The sequence below is a fragment of the Anomaloglossus baeobatrachus genome, chromosome 6, assembly GCF_048569485.1.
Source record: "Anomaloglossus baeobatrachus isolate aAnoBae1 chromosome 6, aAnoBae1.hap1, whole genome shotgun sequence".
NCBI classification, from domain to species: domain Eukaryota; kingdom Metazoa; phylum Chordata; class Amphibia; order Anura; family Aromobatidae; genus Anomaloglossus; species Anomaloglossus baeobatrachus.
Genome location: NC_134358.1, coordinates 217622270 through 217642966, shown reverse-complemented (window position 1 = coordinate 217642966; position 20697 = coordinate 217622270). Strand labels below are relative to the sequence as shown.

At 47.8% G+C, this 20697-nt stretch overlaps 1 protein-coding gene across 2 annotated transcripts in view; it reads left to right on the top strand.

Moving 5' to 3' along the window:
• Positions 1-20697, top strand: part of NRSN1 (neurensin 1) — a 60434-nt gene that overhangs the window by 6709 nt on the left and 33028 nt on the right. Inside the window, exon 1 of one of the 2 annotated variants that reach the window (XM_075314696.1) lies at positions 7247-7331. The exons of the other annotated variant lie outside the window; for it this stretch is intronic. The gene's annotated coding sequence lies outside the window, so the exon portion shown is untranslated. Of the gene's footprint in view, positions 1-7246; positions 7332-20697 lie in introns of those variants that run through there. 2 annotated transcript variants of the gene reach the window in all.

The window sequence follows — 20697 nt, the reverse complement described above, 5'->3', positions numbered from 1 at the left end:
GGCTAGGAGTCGCCATAACTTGCTAAATCCGTCAGTGAAGGGGACCTCTGTCTCCTAACAACCAAGTCCCGATTGAAGGCAACAGCCCGACCGTGAAGGGGAGACACCGCCACCGCCAAGGCACCAGTTTCCCAGGGCCAGCGCCTGCGGGCAAAGTAGGGCTCCTTCGGCCCAGATTGAAGCCGAGGAGTGGGTAACCGGTGGGAACCCATCGCTACCAAAAGGACTTTACATAAGTGCAGGGAAGAGACCGTCACCGCTAACTGCAGGGAACCGCAGCACCGTAAGCCGTCCGAGGGACCCGTCCAACCAGCCGTTTGTTTACCGAGAACTGTGTCGTGTTTACTGGCTGAGTGAGTACCTCCGTGTCGTGCGGCACAGCGCTGCCCCTGCGCCCCTGCACCTCCACAGGCCCCATACCCGCCTGTCCACCATACCAGCACCATCACTGGGCCCCGGGAGCACCAAAACCCCTACCCACGGAGGGGCAAATCAACAACTGGCTGCTCCGTACCAGCACTCCCGGGCTTCCCAAACAGAGCAGCGGTGGTGTCCACTCAATCACCACAGCCGTGGGTGGCGTCACGGACAATAAACTATCCCACAACCCAATCCCCTTTCACTCACGGGCGAGGAGCGCCGCTCGAGTCCCCGGGATCCGGCCCATCGCTCGAGCCACCGAGCAGCAGCAGGCCGCAGCAGCCGCGGCAGCCGGACCCGAGCAGTGGGAGAGCGCGGCGTCCCCTCCTCCGCCCGCGATAACTTGGCGTCACGAACAGGATCTTACCGCTCTGCCGTTGGGTAGAGGTGCGCCTTGTGACCGCCGGAGGTATCCGGCCGCAAAATTTCAGAAGTCGCCATCTTTGGCGCGAAAAGTTCCCGCTCGAGCGTCTTCTCGAGTAGCAGAGGTGGGAAGGCCAAAAACCCCACCCCGATAGAGGGGGGGCCGGAAAAGAGGCTAAAGGGAGACGGAATGGCGGCTGGCCGCATGTAGCCGCGGCTATAAAAGCAGGGACGCCAGGACCCTGCAGCCATCTTGTTCCTGGGAGAGGCCGCCAGCAACATGTTCATGCCATCCTGCAGCACCGTAGCCCCCGCGCCTGGAACCGCGGCGTGGGTGGAGATCCGGACCGCGCAGCTCTACCAACGGCTGCAGGTCAAGATGCAGCTCCTCATGGAGGAGTGGGAGACCGACATGGCGGACGTCATAGCGACCGTGCGGAGACGCGAGGAGGAAGCGGAGGAAGGGAGGGTGAGTGACCCACGCCCCGATGCCCTCGAAGGGCCGGTCATCGCGGCTGCGGGACCCGGTCCAAGCCCTCTCCCCCCGCTGCCTCCCTCGCCACCCGTCTCGGAAGCCGTGACCCCGCCATTAGGCCCGCTACCACCGCAACTGGTAGCGATACCCAGCATGCCCGCCCAGGCGGGCCGACCTGTAGCCGGAGCCCGTAGTCGACCGGAGGTGTTGCCCTGGAAAGCCCCGAAAACCGAACCGGAGGCGTCTCCCGAGAAAGTCCCCGAGCCGGAGCCGATGACCCGTTCCGTGCCGAAGACCCAACTGTGGAAAGCCCCTGTGCCCATCCCCCACACCTCGGCTGAGGTTGCGCCGGGTTGCCGATGCAAGGCAGCGTCTAAGGCCACGTCACCGCGGGACCTGTCGCCCAGAGTACCAGCAGTGGGCAATGTCAAACAGGTCTTGCGGGGCCTGACCCGTGCGCCGGAGCTCGCAGCAGCGCCGTACTGGGACAGGGAGCCGGTACTGTTGGGCCTGGAGATCGGTGAGAGGGAGAGGAAGAAAGCGGAACTGGTGGCCCGTGCAATCCGGGAAAAAGAGAGTCTCCATCAGGCAACGTTCCGTGTCCGGGGGCCGCTGTACGAAGGGCAGGTGAGGCAGTTTGATGTCCGCCGGGGCTATGGGTTTATATATGGACCGGGCCTGGAGGCCGAGGTGTTTATAGCCCGGCGGGATGTGAATGCCCACCTGCCTGAGGAGCATCCCGGTCGTAACCTGATGCCGGGCGACATCGTGCAGTACACCCGGCACTGTGGGGAGAGGGGGTGGTTCGCGCTGGACGCTAAGCTAAGGGGCAGCCAGGAGTCCCGTGTGAGCGCCGCGCCCCCTCCCTCAAGTGATGCCGAAGAGCATGAGTAATGGCAGCGGAGCACCGTTGCACCGTCCCCGTTGGGACCACCAGTGTGTTGTTTGAAAAAAAAAATTTTGAAAAATGATGATAAGCAAAATGATTACCGAAAAGTCACCTGATTCTTCTGTGATTTGGAAACCGGCCGTTGCCGGCACTGTTGTCCCCGTGGGTGTAATACTTATATATGTTCTGAGGATTTCGATAGCGTAGGGCAATGACAATCAGAGACGAGTTCCTGGTACAAGATGTTTTATAATATGTAACCACGGTAGATACACAACGGAAAACACAGCAGTACAAATACACAAAATACCTTTCCGAAACGGAGCGAAGGGAATTCCCGGGGCCACGCACCGGACTCCCCCAGGGAGACCACCAGAGCGAACCCCTATACAGGGACTGTCCGGCAATCACCCCGGAAGGCCTAAATGCGCCGCAGCCGGGATACAAGGGGCAAGCGGTAAAAGTCCAGGAGTGTCCGTACGGAATGATTGTCCAGAGTGGTTACGAACCAGAGAGAACCGGGCAGAGTGCTGACCGAAGATGGCAGACGGAAATCCGGGCACAGCTTAGAGAAATCGGGTAAGGTCCAGAGTCGGTCGGTCGGTAGTCTTTAGGAGGATCCAAAGGCAATCAGGATTAGCAGCAGCAAAGCAGGAGCACACAGCAAGCAGTATACTCAGGCACTGGACTAGGCATAGAGGCGGCCTTTTAAGCAGCTGGACAGGAAGTAGGGCAACAGAACAGTAAACTCCATGTTAACCGAGGGCAAGCTCATTCAAAAAGAGAACTGGAAAACCTGGAAACCTGACAGTGGGGACCGTTTGAAAAGTGTTTGCATGAGGAACTGCTCATGGACAAGCCCGTGAACTTGCAGGGCAACCACAGACGCTAGTGGCTTGTAAATAAGTTGTGTTACCGTTACCGTTTCCGCATTTACCGCCTCCGGAGAGGCAGGTTGGAGGGAGGGCCCACAGCAGAGCAGGCTGGGGCCCAGCCACCACAGGAACCGGTGACTACCCTCTGGAGGAGAAGGACAGATCCCGCTCGGGTAACTTGTGCTGGACTGGGGTCAAGGGGTGCTGCCTGGGCTTTAGGGGCAGCATCAGTGCCAGGTTACTTGGGTGGGAGAGAGCGGAGACCGTAACCGTTAACCGTGTTAATGTTTGCAACGTTTAAGAACTGAACCTCCCAATGTGGGATGATGTCATAAATTGTATATATGTTACCGTTTTTTCTATTTTTCAGAAAAACAAAAGGAAAATAAAACCGGTGTTGGACGGGCAGCCCGAGGACAGTCTGCGTTTTGCTAAGGGGGAATGTGACGCCCTGGGCAAGCCAGGGGTCACAGGTCACAACATCACTTGCACCCCACATTCCCTGCAGGTACACCAAGGCTAACCCAAAATCCTTGTTGCCTTCTTCCAGGGGCTGATGTCCACACCAGGGGGTGGGCCAGGTGGTTGGCTCTGCCCACCGAGGAGTTCACAGCCCTGGAGGCGGGAGAACCAGGCAGAACAGAGTCCAGCTAGGGAAGTGAAGGAGTAAACAGTGAAGTGGTAAAGGAGGACAGTAAGAGTGGCGACAGTAAAGAAACTGTTAAGAAAGCCTGAAGTTGGTCCGGGTGTGTGCCCCGGACTGTGACAGCAAGGTCAGCAGACGGCGGTGATAGTCTGCAGGGGGACTGCTTGGAGGTTGCTGGAAGGACCGCGGACGGGTGGTGACCCGGCGGTACCGGAGCAGTATACAAAGAACAGTCAGCACCAGGGCAGGGGCCTTTCGGATCCCGGCAAGGCTAGGAGTCGCCATAATTTGCTAAATCCGTCAATGAAGGGGACCTCTGTCTCCTAACAACCAAGTCCTGATTGAAGGCAACAGCCCGACCGTGAAGGGGAGACACCGCTACCGCCAGGGCACCAGTTTCCCAGAGCCAGCGCCTGCGGGCAAAGTAGGGCTCCTTCGGCCCAGATTGAAGCCGAGGAGTGGGTAACCGGTGGGAACCCATCGCTACCAAAAGGACTTTACATAAGTGCAGGGAAGAGACCGTCACCGCTAACTGCAGGGAACCGCAGCACCGTAAGCCGTCCGAGGGACCCGTCCAACCAGCCGTTTGTTTACCGAGAACTGTGTCGTGTTTACTGGCTGAGTGAGTACCTCCGTGTCGTGCGGCACAGCGCTGCCCCTGCACCTCCACAGGCCCCATACCCACCTGTCCACCATACCAGCACCATCACTGGGCCCCGGAAGCACCAAAACCCCTACCCACGGAGGGGCAAATCAACAACTGGCTGCTCTGTACCAGCACTCCCGGGCTTCCCAAACAGAGCAGCGGTGGTGTCCACTCAATCACCACAGCCGTGGGTGGCGTCACGGACAATAAACTATCCCACAACCCAATCCCCTTTCACTCACGGGCGAGGAGCGACGCTCGAGTCCCCGGGATCCGGCCCATCGCTCGAGCCACCGAGCAGCAGCAGGCCGCAGCAGCTGCGGCAGCCGGACCCGAGCAGTGGGAGAGCGCAGCGTCCCCTCCTCCGCCCGCGACATATACAGCACACACAGGCCCCGTATACAGCACACACACGCCCCATATACAGCACACACGCCCAGTATACAGCACACACACGCCCCGTATACAACACTGACTGGGTAATGTGTGGCCAATCAGCGCTGGTTTCTTCTTCTCTCCTGTCTCCTCTGCGGTGCACACAGGCCTGAGTGCACAGGACGGGAGGGTGAGAGACTGAGCACATGGCACTATGCAGCCTCCAAAAGTGCCGTGCAAGCCCCTCCCCATCTCACTGTTTCCAACTGCAATCTGATAGGAGATCGTGCAGGGGGGGGAAGTTCTCCCCCCAGTGCTGTCTGCCGGCCGACTCCCTGTGCCACTGCACAGATCGCACAAAGCTACCGCCGGCAATGCAGTTGATCACAGGGAGCCGCGCTCCACACTTTCTCTGACTCTGCTGTCAGCTTGACTGCTGGACTCAGAGAGTAGCGGCTTCCACTACAGAGGGCGGAAAACACAGCTGCGGGGAAGACTCTCAGAGCCGCTGCATCAGGAAGCCTGTCAGCACCCCTCTGACAGCTGCGCCCGGGGCACATGCCCCGCCAGCACCCCCTAGATACGCCTCTGTCTTAAGAGTCCTTTATGAATGTAGTGGTGGTCAATAATGCACATTTCTGTTCTATTTGTTTTTAATAGGACCACCAGAGATAGCTGAGCAAAGTGCTCGGCTGGTCTTCAACATTCCTACAAGAATGAATGGAGTGGCAGTGCGCATGATCAATCACCACTCGGTCACACTGGATTTTTCAGAGCCCCAATTCTATAGTTCGGTAGAATACTCAGCGATTGTACCCCCAAAGGTTGGGAAGTTATCCTATATTCCAGAAGTCCCAAACCTGTAGCTCGCGGGCCCGTGATGTGTGGCTGATGGCCGGCGACCAGCTTACTTCATTAGCACCAAGTCTAGCAAACACCTCTGAAGATCAGATCTCCAGATGGTGAATTTTGAGAGTATCCCACACAGAAGAGTAGAATTGAATGGGAGTATTGTGAGAACCCCTGGATCTTAGATATACTGACTAGGTGTGATTTCTGGGGATGCTTTGACTGTCATTGAACTATTAATGGGTTCTCTGGGTGTCACCACCGTTGGGGGGCTGGAGCTGGATGTAGCTCGCGATCTTCTCTCAGAGATAAATGTGGCTTGGGACTCTCTCTATAAGCTGAACGTAGCTCTCAATGTCAGAAAGGATGGGGACCATTGCTCGATCCGATGGATAGGGGATAACCTCCAAACTTGAGAATAGCTCTTTAATAATGTGAATTGTAAAATGAAGTAGAATATGTTTTTGCTATAGAGATAAAAAATATTATTATTATTACTATTATTACTATTATTATTATTATTATTATTATCAACCTTCACTATATTGAGATTTGGTTCTCTAAATTAATGGGGTTCCCAATAGTTGGACCCCCTGCAAAAAGGTAGTTATCTTCACCCTGATAGGGGATAACTGCCAAACTTAAGAGTATCCCTGTATGCGGTACTTTGCACGTTACGACATCGCTTCTGCGATATCGTCGGGGTCAAATTGAGAGTGACGAACATCCGGCGCCGGTAACGACGTCGCAACGTGTAAAGCCTAGATGCGCCGATAAATGATCGCAAAAGCGTCGTAAATCGATGATCTGTGTAGCGGCGGACATTTTCATAATGTCGCACCAATAGGGGATACGATGTTGTTCCTCGCTCCTGCGGCAGCACACATCTCTGTGTGTGAAGCCGCAGGAGCGAGGAACATCTCCTACCTGCGTCCACCAGCAATGCAGAAGGACGGAGGTGGGCGGGATGTTTACGTCCCGCTCATCTCTCTCCCTCCGCTTCTATTGGCCGCCTGCCGTGTGACGTCGCTGTGATGCCGCACGACCCGCCCCCTTAGGAAGGAGGCGGGTCGCCGGCCAGAGCGACGTTGCAGGGCAGGTAAATGCGTGTGAAGCTGCCGTAGCGATAATGTTCGCTACGGCAGCTATCACAAGATATCGCATCTGCGACGGGGGTGGGTACTATCGCGCTCGGCATCGCTAGCATCGGCTAGCGATGTCGCAGCGTGCAAAGTACTCCTATGTCTCTACCAAGTATTATTTTATATCTTATATGTCATTTGTTTTTAAAGGAAAACCTCTTTAATACAAATCTAGTGAGTGACCAATTGAAAGTGAAGGATACAAGAATTGAGGTCAGCAGCCGGAGAGATTGGAGTAGTGCATAAAACTTACAGATTGCATTTTCCACCATTAACCTACTTATAACCAATAGAGAATTCTACAATGTCCTTATTACTCTGACATCAAAAGGAGGGCACTGGGTTAGGCATCTGTTTCTATAGCAACATCAAAAGCCTTGCAATTAATTAGTCCAATGTGAATGAGCAGTGAACAATAAGCTGGTGGACTTTATTAGCCAGTACTGTGTGTGATCAGCAGACCCTCCCCTTGTAGATGTGCTGTGCTGTGTAATGCACTGTCCTCCACATCGGTGCCTCAGTGCGCAGGCACAAGGAGCTGAGATAATACGTGGTGTCTGGGGCTGGAGAGGCTCAGAGGGATGGGACCCGAACCAGGAGAGGTCTGCAGCTAGCAGAACAGCTCAGCCGGCACCGCAGGTCCAGGGAAAGGTAACCGGAGCATGGAGGCTATGCTGTATGGGCACTCACAGCGAGCTTCTGCTAGTCTCATCTGTACTAATACATCTATACATTTAATCTACACACGTCTGTATAGAAGGATAGATACATGGATGGATGCAGATATGGCTATACACACACGCATATATATAATATATATCTCACAGCAGACAGAGCTTGTAGTGAAAGTTGCATATGGTGGGCAGGGTACAGGGCAGTGTGAGCAGTGATGGATGCACAGATGGTGGGCTCTGGCGTCATCATTACGTGTTCGGAGCTGGAGAATTGATTTCAGCACCATGGAGAGCTGTGGAGCAACAGGACACCATGAAGGACAAACAGGGGAAGGGACATTGCCCCCACACACAGATGTGCCCCCCACACACAGATGTGCCCCCAACACACAGATGTGCCCCCCCCACACAGATGTGCCCCCCCACACACAGATGTGCCCCCCACACACAGATGTGCCCCCCACACACAGATGTGCCCCCCACACACAGGTGTGCCCCCCACACACAGATGTGCCCCTCCTGGACCCGCCCGGCCCCTGCATTTATCGGACATGATTGCTGGGACATAGTAATGTGGTCACCAGATAATAGAATCTGCACCGGGAGCAGCAGTCATCTGCCTTCATCTGGCTCTGATCGCCCATGTGTCACACTGAACTCTTGGATCCCACAGTACTAGGCTGTATGTTACCACTCAGATAACCTTAGGCAGCTCCAACATGAAATCATTTATATATACACACCTATAGATGTAGCAGAGCTGAGTTTACCTTTTACACCACTGAGAAAAGATCATATGTGTACTATATGGGTACCACAGAAAGAGTAGCTCCAATATAACCCTAAACTAAGGGGTGCCCCAACAAAAACTCAATGAACCCCAGTCCATGATTGCTGTGGAGCCTCCTAGTTGCTTGCCTGGATCTTTATTTCTTTTTCTTCTGCTTTGATGTCACTGTGTACTTTACCCTTGAACTCTGACATCATTATGTGAAGTATACATCTGCATTGACTTCCATGATCCATATACTGAGACATCACTGTGCACATTATCACAATACTGTTACATCACTATGTGCATTACCCCTGTCCATGTGACATCACTGTGTGCATTACCCCCTGTTCCTGTGACATCACTGTGTGTATTACCCCTGTACTGTGACATTACTGTATGCATTACCCTGTTCATGTGACATCACTCTGCACATGATTGTACAACTGTGACATCACTGTGTGCATTACTCCTCTTCCTGTGACTTCACTGTACACTTTATTTTACTACTATAACATCGCTGTGTGTATACTCCCTGTACTATGTCACCACTTTTATTTATCACTGTGACATCACTGTGCATGGTATAATACATCTCCACTTCAGGTTCTGCTACAAGGCCCCAGATGTACATATTATGTTCCTTGTGTATTATAACTTATCATGTAGGTTTACCTGCAATTGTATGCAAAACATATATACTGTACATTATATGCGAACAGACAAACTCGACTGTGCTACATCCATATGAGAAAGTGTTCAATGATAAAGTAAAAAAAAAGTGTATGAAGCCAAAGAAATACATACTGTTTTCTTTTTAATTTTTATGACAAATATTCATCAAAATCCATAGACCTTTTCTTTCTGATTACAAAGCCCCTTAACACCCCCACCGCACCCCCGGAGGAGCACATGGAGATCAATCATTAGGTGCTGTATATGAGATATCCAGTCTGCAGATTACAAGCTGCTGGAAATGTTTCTGTTGAAAATATTGAAAGCTTTTGCAAAACATTTTCTTTATGAGCTTCTTTAAAATATCCTTAAAGTAGCACATGGTGCGTTATATAAAAAGAATGGTGATTATAGAAAAGACTGATCTGTGCACCAAAACCTAATATATAATAACATGGGGCATTTTATATAAAACTTGTGCAGTCATTGTAGGTTCCCTTAAAGGGATGGTCCACTACACAGCATAGTGGCCACACTGATGTAAAGCTCATAAAGAAGGCTTTTCTGAAATACCTTGTGTAGTCAATTCTGCCTCTGAGAGGCGCTATTGCGGTCCGCTCATCCCCATCACGTGAACCCGTGGCTCCATGACCTCTGAGATCCAGTGATGTCACATCAACTTCCAGTTGATTCCACATCATTGTGGCCGGCCCCAGACTTCCTGAGTGACTGGGCTATGTGCAGAGTTTCACCGCTCGTCACAGCCCAGCATCGCCCCTGCATGCGTCGCAGAGCAGCGAAGGAGAGAGTGCGCGAGATGCTGGGCTTTGACGAGTGGTGAAACGCTGCCCACAACCCAGGCACTTAGAGAGACTGGGGCATCCTCGGTGTTGTTAAGTCAACTGGAAGTTGATGTGACATCACCGGATCTCAGCGGTCATGGAGCCCGGGGTTCACGTGATGGGGATGAGCGGACCGCAATAGCGCCGCTTAGATGCACAATTGATTACACTAGGTATGTGAGAAAAGCGTTCTCTATGAGCTTTACATCGATGTGGCCACTAAGCTGTGTGGTGGACCACCCCTTTAACTATCAGACGTAGCAGAGCTGAGTGGTGTTATGTTATCTGTGGCTTTACATAGGACTGCAGCTTAGATAATCATTAGATTAATTAATGGCTTGATGTAGTAACTAAGATCAAACTATTAATCAGAAGTTTAATAGTGGAATTAAAGGGAATCTGTCATCAGGTTTTTGCTCCCCTATCTGAGAGATACATAATGTAGAGACAGAGACCCTGATTCCAGCGATGTGCCACTTACTGAGCTGTTTTCTGTATTTTGATAAAATCAATGTTTTCTTTGCTGCAGATCTAGCAGTTATACAGAGCTCATGAATATGCTGGACTACCCAGCAGCAAATCAAGTAGTCCTCTATTGATAATCTACTGCTGATTAAACAGTGATTTTATCAAAACTACATTGCACAGCCCAGTAAGTGACACATTGCTAGAATCAGGATCTCTGTCCCTACATTATACTGTCTCAGATTAGGTGACAAAAACTCTGTGACAGATTCTCTTTACCACTTCTGGGAACATTTTTTTTTTCTTAAAGCACCACTCCAATATTTCTTTTTTTCAGTGCTAAATCTAAGCTCTCTGTCACATACTTACCTTCCAGTGGTTTCACGGTTTACCGATGCAGCTTAAGGGGTACTTTGCACACTATGACATCGCAAGCCGATGCTTGCGATGCCGAGCGCGTTAGTCCCCGCCCCCGTCGCAGCAGCGATTTCTTGTGATCACTGCCATAGCGAACATTATCTCTACGGCAGCTTCACATGCACTCACCTGCTCTGCGACGTCACACGGCAGGCGGCCAATAGAAGCGGAGGGGCGGAGATGAGCGGGACGTAAACATCCCGCCCACCTCCGTCCTTCCGCATAGCCGGCGTGAGCCGTGGTGACGCAGGTAGATGTTCCTCGCTCCTGCGGCTTCTCACACAGCGATGTGTGCTGCCGCAGGGGAACAAGGAACAACATCGTATCGTCGCTGCCGCGCAATTATCAAAATGTCGGACACTACACCGATGATACGATTACGACGCTTTTGCGCTCGTTAATTGTATCAAAAACGCTTTACACACTACGATATCGACAGCGACGCCAGATGTGCGTCACTTTCGATTTGACCCCACCGACATCGCAGCTGCGATGTCGTAGTGTGCAAAGAACCCCTAAGTCCCATGGCACCATCTTGTGACTATAACTTCTAAATGGCCGAAAGGCAGAAGTCACATCACAAGCTCCCAATATAAGACTATGAGGGTCAAAACAAGGCTCTCAAAGAGATACATTGAGATTTGACCTCCGGCGCCCCCATGAAACACTGGATGAATCTACCAGAAGGTGAGTATCAGACAGGGGGCAGGGGGCTTGCATTTAAAGCACCACTCCAGCGGTGCAATAGAAAAAAATGCTGGAATGGGGCTGTAATACATGTAATTAATGATAAGATTAATTTTTGCAATTTGTTTTCATTGAAAATTTGGCATTGTTTACAATCAACACACAATTTATTTCCTTTGACCAAAGGCATATGGTGAGTATTTGGTGAGATTTTTACCTTAGTATTTCTAAGAAAAATTCAGGAGTGGGTAATAAATACAGGAGTGGTGCCCGTGTTTCTATTAGGCCTAAGACACACGGCATGAAAGTCGGACCAAATGGAATGCGATAAAACATCGCATTCCACTCGGACCAATATTAGCCTATGTGCCAGCACCCAGGAGCGATTATTTTCTCAACCCCAATCGGACCGAGAAAACAATCACAGCATGCTGCGACTGTAATGTGAGACTCTTTCTCTCGCACCCATTCAAGTCTATGGGGCGAGAGAACATCGCACTGCACTCGCGGTACACCGGTGTACCGCGAGTGCAGTGCAAGAATGGCAATAGCCGGCAACGGAGAAGACGGAGATAAATCCCTCCCTCCCCTCCTCCGTGCTGGCCCCGCCCCTCCTCAGTGCCAGCCCATCCCCCACCCTTATACTTTTCCTCTGAATGTTCCACTCCTGGTTTTGGCTACAAATCCTGAGGTAAAAAAAACAAATACTCAAAGTGTGAATGTGGCCTAACACATGAGCTTTGATATGGTCTGTGGTGATAAATCAGCTAAAAGGGACTCAAAAGCAGACATGTAAGGCTTCGTTCACATGTTTAATATTTGGTGAGTTTTTTACCTCAGTATTTGTAAGCCAGGAGTGGGTGATAAATACAGAAGTGGCGCTCGTGTTTCTATACTTTTCCTCTGATTGTTCCCCTTCTGGTTTTGGCTGCAAATACTGAGGTAAAAAAACCCTCACCAAATACTCAATGTGTGCACATAGCTTGGAGAGATTATAAACTCTCCGACTGGACCATCGGAATGAACTCCCTGACAGATTTCAGTTAACCCCTTTTGCAGCCAGCAATATCGAAGCTATAGAAGGCAAAATGTGCAAATTTTATAATGAAACCGAATTACAAAAATTATTTTTAGCCTAAATATATGCATTTAAGTCCAAAAAAAACGTCCCCAAAGGTGAACAAACAACCTTGATTGTCTGAACCAGAGGTCTCAAACACGCGGCCCGCAGACACCTAAACCCCGTGACGATTGCACCCGGTACATACACGGGGCCGCCACCGTCAGCACTTTCCTTCAGATGAATATAACTTGCGGCACCGCGCAGAGCAGCACGTCTCTACACAGCCTTACTAATGCAGCTGCCGCCGGCCAATCAGAAGCCAGCAGCTAACGTGGGTGTATTCTGATTGGCTGGCGTGGCTGCCATTAATAAGGATGTTGTAAATCATTCCCCATTAGGAAAGCGCTGATGGCGGCTGACCCATGTACCAGACAGCAATCGTCACGGCCCTCATGGGGTCTAGGTGCCTGCGGGCTGCCAGAAGCAGATCAGGAAGACACCGAGGGAACAGAGGAGAGGTGAGAAGAATCTGTTTTTTTTTTGTATGTGAACAACGTCATAACAGGGGATATTACTACAGGATGAGACATTACTACAAGAGGACAATATGGTACATTGCTACAAATATGCAATATGGGATATTACTACAAGGGGGCAATATGGGACATTACTACAAGGGTGTAATATGGGACATTACTACAAGGAGAAAATTTGGGACATTACTACGCGGTGGCAATATGGGCACATTACTACAATTGGACATTATGGGATATTATTATAAGGGGGCAATATGAGCACATTACTACAAGGGGACAATATGGGACATTAATACACAGAGGGCAATATGGGCACATTATTACAGGGGACAATATGGGCAAATTACCACAGAGGACAATATGGGCACATTATTACAAGGGGACAATATGAGACATTACCACAAGGGGATAATATGAGACATTACTACAAGAAGGACATATGAGCACATTACTACCAGGGGACAATATGGGCACATTGCTACAAGGGGACAATATAGAACATTACTACTAGGGGGCAATATGGGACATTACTACAAGGAAACAATATGGGACATTACCACAAAGGGACAATATGGAACATTACTACAAGGGGGCCATATGAGCACATTACTACAAGGGGACAATATGGGCACATTGCTACAAGGGGACAATATAGAACATTACTACAAGGGGGCAATATGGGACATTACCACAAGGGGACAATATGGAACATTACGACAAGGGGGCATTATGAGCACATTACTACAAGGGGACAATATGGGCACATTACTACAAGGGGACAATATGGGACATTACTACAAGGGGATAATATGGGACATTACTACAAGGGAGCAATATGGGCACAATACTACAAGGGGGCAATATGGGACATTACTACAATTAGACAATATGGAACATTACTACAAGGGAACAATATGAGCACATTACTACAAGGGGACAATATGGGACATTACCACAAGGGGACAATAAGAGACATTACTACAAGGGGGCCATATGAGCACATTACTACAAGGGGACAATATGGGCACATTACTACAAGGGGACAATATGGGACATTACTACAAGGGGATAATATGGGACATTACTACAAGGGGGCAATATGGGCACAATACTACAAGGGGGCAATATGGGACATTACTACAGTTAGACAATATGGAACATTACTACAAGGGGACAATATGAGCACATTACTACAAGGGGACAATATGGGACATTACTACAAGGGGACAATATAGGACATTACTACAAGGAGACAATATGGGACATTACTACAATGGGGCAATATGGGACATTACTACAAAGAAACAATATGGGCACATTACCACAGGAGACAATATGGGCACATTACTACAAAGATATATGGGTAAATTACCACTGGAGATGATATGGGCACATTACCATAGGGGACAATATGGGCACATTATTACCACATGGGACAATATGGGCACATTATTACCACAGGGGACAATATGGGCACATTACTACCACAGGGGACAATATGGGCACAGGACTACCACAGGGGACAATATGGGCATATTACTACCACAGGGGACAATATGGGCACATTACTACCACAGGGGACAATATGGGCACAGTACTACTACAGGGGACAATATGGGCACATTATTACCACAGGATGGGGGCATTACTAAAAGATGAGGACCAGGATGGAAATTTTACTACAAAATATTGGCCAAAATTACTATATGGTGGTAATTGAAAAACTATATTACTTATAAGAAGGGGATTAAATGTAAAAAAAAATTCAAGATAAAGAATGATTTTATTTTCCCCATTAAAAAATTCTTTTTATATATCAACTGAAATAAAAAAAAGTGCACATTTGTTATAATAAACGAGCAAAAAATGTTCAAAACAACATGATCCAAAGGTGTATAGAAAAAAATATGTGATCACTAAAAATGTCACTGGGTCCAGCAAAGAATGCGGTCCCCAAATAATATTTTTTTCTATGTGCGGCCCTTATACTCAGCCGATTTTGAGACCCCCGGCCTAAACTGATTCTCAACCCCGGCAGCTATATGGCATTTTCCTGGCATTGTATTTATACAATTTGCACCTTATTTTATATATTATTCTGAGTACATGTACTCCGCAGGCTTCGAGCACAACACACATATCTGGTTTTATTGGTGTAAATGGCTTCCCTGGAAACTCATTAAATTGAGAGGATGACGCCAGTCTGTGTTGGTTTGGAGCTCTGAGGGGTTCATTTCTGTGTCTATGACAGACTCTGACTTCCTAGCGCCTAGTAATACAATAGTGGAAAATGCGCTCTGGCACTTGTCATTTGTTTGGCGGAATACTGACTCCCATGCTAACCTTATTTCCCTGCCTAATTTCTGGGCTTATTAGCGTTCACAGCTTCCAGTTTCTAGTTGCTAAGGAGCAGAATGATCAGTACTAAACCTATATGAATAGTGCTATGACTGGATGCTGGGGGAGGAGGGACACAAATGTTCGCTTTCCACCCACCACTTCCTCCTGGCAGATCTGGTTTTCACTGACTTTATCTCATCTCATCTCTTTGCCTTTGATTTGACTTTCTCTGTGTCTGCATTTTACTAACACTTCTATTATTCTGCGCATTATAAAAACATTGTATCCAGCATTTTTTGCTCTTGAGTGTAGAGAATAAAATCTCATGGCCTCACGGCGACATTCAGAAAATAATGATGGCAGCAGCTGGCATCAGGTAAATGCCATTCTTGAGAAGCAACGTTCATGCACAAAATGTTGTGTACAGTTCATAGAAAATGCTCAACAGCAGGAATCAGAGGGCTGTTCCTCCATAATATGTCGCCTGCAGCATTTACCATCCGAGGGTTTCTTCCTGCTGTGGAGTCAAAATGAAATTCATTCAAGAATAAGGAAAATAAGGAGGGCTACCCTCGACCTCGTACCCTTGGAAGAAGGGTTTCATACTGTGGTCTCTGAACATATAAGATGCCTTGAATATCTTGTATGTTGCCGATAAAGATGACGCTGCTGGATGATCTATATACGTTTGTACCAGTTTGCCAGCCCCGTCGCCATGCTGGCCAATCAGAACCGTGCCCGTGCACCCTTTGACCACATTATCCTCGCTGGAGAGATGACTTTTCTCTGGCTGCTGTGGGTGCTCTGTACTGTATTTGTGCACATCGTCTCTAGTTAAAGGGCATGCTCACAAAATATTCTGATAAAATGGCCAGTGACTCTATGCAGGTTATCATGGCTTCCTCAGCCATAATAACCTGCCTGCTCTGATCCATGCCCAACTACCCCGTGAAAATATATACACGTACATCTCAATAAATTAGAATATCATCAAAAAGTTAATTCATTTCAGTAATTCAATACAAAAAGGGAAACATATATTATATAGAGTCATTACACACAGAGGGATCTATATCAAGTGTTTATTTCTGTTAATGTTGATAATTATGGCTTACAGCCAATGAAAACCCAAAAGTCATTATTTCAGAAAATTAGAATATTATATAAGACCAACTGAAAAAAGAATTTTAAACTCAGAAATGTTGGCGTCTACTGAAAAGTCTGTACAGTAAATGCCCTCAATACTTGGTCGGGGCTCCTTTTGCATGAATTACTGCATCAATGCGGTGTGGCATGGAGGCGATCAGCCTGTGGCACTGCTGAGGTGTTATGGAAGCCCAGGTTACTTTAATAGCAGTCTTCAGCTCTTCTGCTTTGTTGGATCTGTTATCTCTCATCTTCCTCTTGACAATACCCCATAGATTCTCTATGGGGTTTAGGTCAGGTGAGTTTGCTGGCCAATCAAGCACAGTGATAGTGTGGTTATGAAACCAGGTATTGGTACTTTTGGCAGTGTGGACCGGTGCCAAGTCCTGCTGGAAAATGAAATTTCCATCTCCAAAAAGCTTGATGGCAGAGGGAAGCATGAAGTGCTCTAAAATTTGCTGGTAGACATCTGCACTGACTTTCGTTTTGATAAAACACAGTGGACCTACACCAGCCGATGACATGGCTCCCCAAACTATCACTGATTGTGAAAACTTCACACTAGACCACAAGCAGGTTGGATTGTGGTCTCTCCACTCTTCCTTCAGGCTCTGAGACCTTGATTTCCAAATTAAATTCAAAATTTACCTTCATCTGAAAACAACACCATGCATCACCGGGCAACAGTCCACTTCTTTTTCTCCTTGGTCCTGGTAAGACACTTCTGAGATAGTCTATTTGTCATGAGTGGCTTGACACAAGGAATGTGACAGTTGTAGTCCATGTCCTGGATACATTTGTGTGTGTTGGCTCTTGAAGCACTCACTCCAGCAGCAGTGCCCTCCATGTGAATCTACAAAGGAATGTAGAAAACAGAGGCACTCACCGGTTTTGTAGAATTTTCAGATGTAACATCTATTTAAGCATAGGGGGAGGGTGCTGGGAGAGCATGCACACAGACTCACTCCTTGTGAATCTCCCCCAAATTTTTGAATGGCCTTTTTTAACAATCCTATCAAGGCTGCGGTTATCTCATCTGCTTGTGCACCTTTTCCTACCACACTTTTTCCTTACACTCAACTTTACATTAATATGCTTGGATACAGCACTCTGAACAGCTAGCTTCTTTAACAATGGCCTTCTCTGGCTTACCCTCCTTGTAGTGTGTGTCAATAACTGCCTTCTGGACATCTGTCAAGTCAGCATTCTCCCCCATGATTGTGTAACCTACTGAACCAGACTAAGGGACCATTTTAAATGCTTAGGAAGCCTTTGCAGGTGTTTTATGGTAATTATTCTAATTTTCTGAGATAATGACTTTTGGGTTTTCATTGGCTGTAAGCCATAACCATCAACAGTAACAGAAATAAACACTTGACATAGATCACTCTGCTTGTAATGACTCAATATAATATATGTGTTTCCCTTTGTATTGAATTACTGAAATAAATTAACTTTTTGATGATATTCTAATTTATTGAGATGCACTTGTACATCCTGCCTTGATTATCCACAATTCTGCTTACACTTCTAGTTTTCTGAAATTTTAAGGATTCCATGTGTCAGTGGTCAGCCCAGTTGCTGGAAAGCCAGTGAATGAAGACTAGAGATGAGTGTACCTGAACTTTAAAGTTTGGTGTTCGTACTGAACACAGACTTTACAAAAAATAAATGTTCAAGTTCAGATGCTTTACGTATGCTAACCACTCAAGCAAGCATCGCTGTGCTCAGGTACGCTCGGTGTTCGGCCCAGCAATGTTTGAATGGTTCGCATTGGGGGAAAGAACAGTGTTATTGGATATTGTGTGCACCTCCCAAAAAAAAGCCTCCCACCCCCGGAAGTGTTCTGCTTATGGCTGGCTGTATTTGGGCGGAGAGCCGAAGTGCCCAATCAGCGAGTTCCATTGGGGTTAAGGTCAAGTCTGGGTCCAGAACTGAACTTTAGCTAAAGTCCAGCTAAACCGTCCGAACCTGAACTTCCACAGGTCCCTCATCTCTATTGGAGATAGTTTCGGACTGGGGTGCCAGGGACCCACTAGTAATATAGACTTTGGGGGCCCACTGTTTAACTAGATGTTTATTACCTATGCTTCTATGTAATAATAAGCTGGGTAGTTTGTTACATGAATGATGAGATGCTGCTTTTGTCTGTACATAGTGAATCTAGTGTATTGTGCCAACTACTGTTCATAGAAGAGGAAGGGTATCTCATAAGGGGATTCAAATGTTCCCATGTGGGCCACTCTGAGCTTGGTTTGAGATCATTATTTTATGTAGGAAATACTAATACCGATAGGTTTTTACAGAGTATAGATAATCAATAACATGTCACACCACAATCCAACCCCCAAAGATAAATCGGACCAGCACACATTTCATCCACCTGGGTCATGACATCTTTGTTTCAGACTCGTATCGAAATAGTGATTGAGAGGACAATCTACCGTATGTGCAGAGAGCTTGGTGTGTACCGCTCATTCACAAAATCACTGCATTAATGTGTTTACTAGAAATATATGGTGTGCACTCAGTTATTGGTAAGTTTTTTTTTTTTTTTTGTTTTTTTTTTGTTTTTTTTTTTTGGGAGGTGCTAGTGAGTGGACCGAGGTCCAGACTATCATGTACAGTATAGACACTGCACTCTCTATTCAAAGAACGAGGTATATAAAGACCAACAAAATTGTTTTAGTTCAAAAGGTTTTTTTGTTTTTTTATTTTTATATTTTTATATTTTCAATGCTATAAGGCAATAAAAGTGATAATAATACATATGGTGGGACGTTTCGGCCATAACACTGGCCTTCTTCACGCCGTATTACACTGGAAAAAGGGTACAAATAAAACAAAATCAATATACATGAAAAAAGGAGGGAAAAAAGGAGAAGAGGGGTTTTTTTACATATAGATACATATATACATTTTTTGGGTAGTTCTTATTCATAGTGAAGAATCTTTTTCCATGTCATTATCAAATCATTGGACGTATGATATGCAACTTTATACAGTAAGTTACTATAAATGTATTAGTACAAGGTAGGACAATGGCGACAATAGTAAAGGTGGTAGTATAGCACCTACCTCCAAAGAAGTGGGGGAAACTAGTTTCCAAAAGATGCAAGGAGTGTGTACAGAGAAATATAGAGTGGGGGAACACCCTAGGTATTATTTTTCTATTGGTCACGGAAGGCAATTCCTGCAAATAAAGGTAAACAGGGTGAGATTGGAGTAAATGAAACCCCTGACTTTAAATCAGGACTCATATAGAGCAGTCCAATCCTGTCCTATATAGACTCACTGCTTGAAATGTATGGCTATGCAAAAGTGATGTTTTGAGGGTAAAAAAGCAGCAGTAGCACTATGGGGCCCTTTGCACACTACGACATTGCAAGCCGATGCTTGCGATGTCAAGCACGATAGTCCCCGCCCCCGTCGCAGCATCGATATCTTGTGATTGCTGCCGCAGGGAACATTATCACTATGGCAGCTTCACATGAACTCACCTGTGCTCTGGCCGGCGAACCGCCTCCTTCCTAAGGGGGCGGGTCATGCGGCATCACAGCAACGTCACACGGCAGGTGGCCAATAGAAGCGGAGGGGCGGAGATGAGCAGGACGTAAACATCCCGCCCACCTCCTTCCGCATAGCCGGTGTGAGCCGCGGTGACGCAGGTAAGCTGATGTTCCTCGCTCCTGCGGCTTACAGCGATGTGTGCTGCCGCAGGGGAACGAGGAACAATACCGTCGCTGCAGCTACATTATAGAAATGTCAGAGACTACACCGATGATACGATTACGACGCTTTTGCGCTCGTTAATCGTATCATAAAAGATTTACACACTACGATATCAACAGCGCTGCCGGATGTGCGTCACTTTCGATTTGACCCCACCGACATCGCACCTGCGATATCGTAGTGTGCAAAGTACCCCTAAGACTGTGGCACCTGAGGAGATGTCGATGCCCCTATGCCACATAGAGAGACACAAGTATAATAAATGGCAAATGGTACTTGGGACCCTGTGGCAGATTTTCCTTTAGGACTCAAAATTTTAGAGTACATTTTAGAGTTTGACATCACATAGGCATCAGAGGACGACACGCTGCCACTGCACATTGATATTACAGGCAGGACCCCGAATACCGCATATTGTGTGAACATGGGTGGATGACATGATATCAGATGACAAAAGGATCATGTCTACCGACTGAGATCCGCTGCAGCAATCCAGGTCTATTCACCTGTATTGAGGACAAGTAACAGAAGTACAAGATTGATGGCCTAAATAACCGGAGATATCTCAAGTCTTTCTATATCCCCTGATGAACCCCGATATGCTGGGGGGAAACGCATTGGGATTGAGCAACTGTCCCAGCAGATAAGTAACTGGGATGAGGACTGGG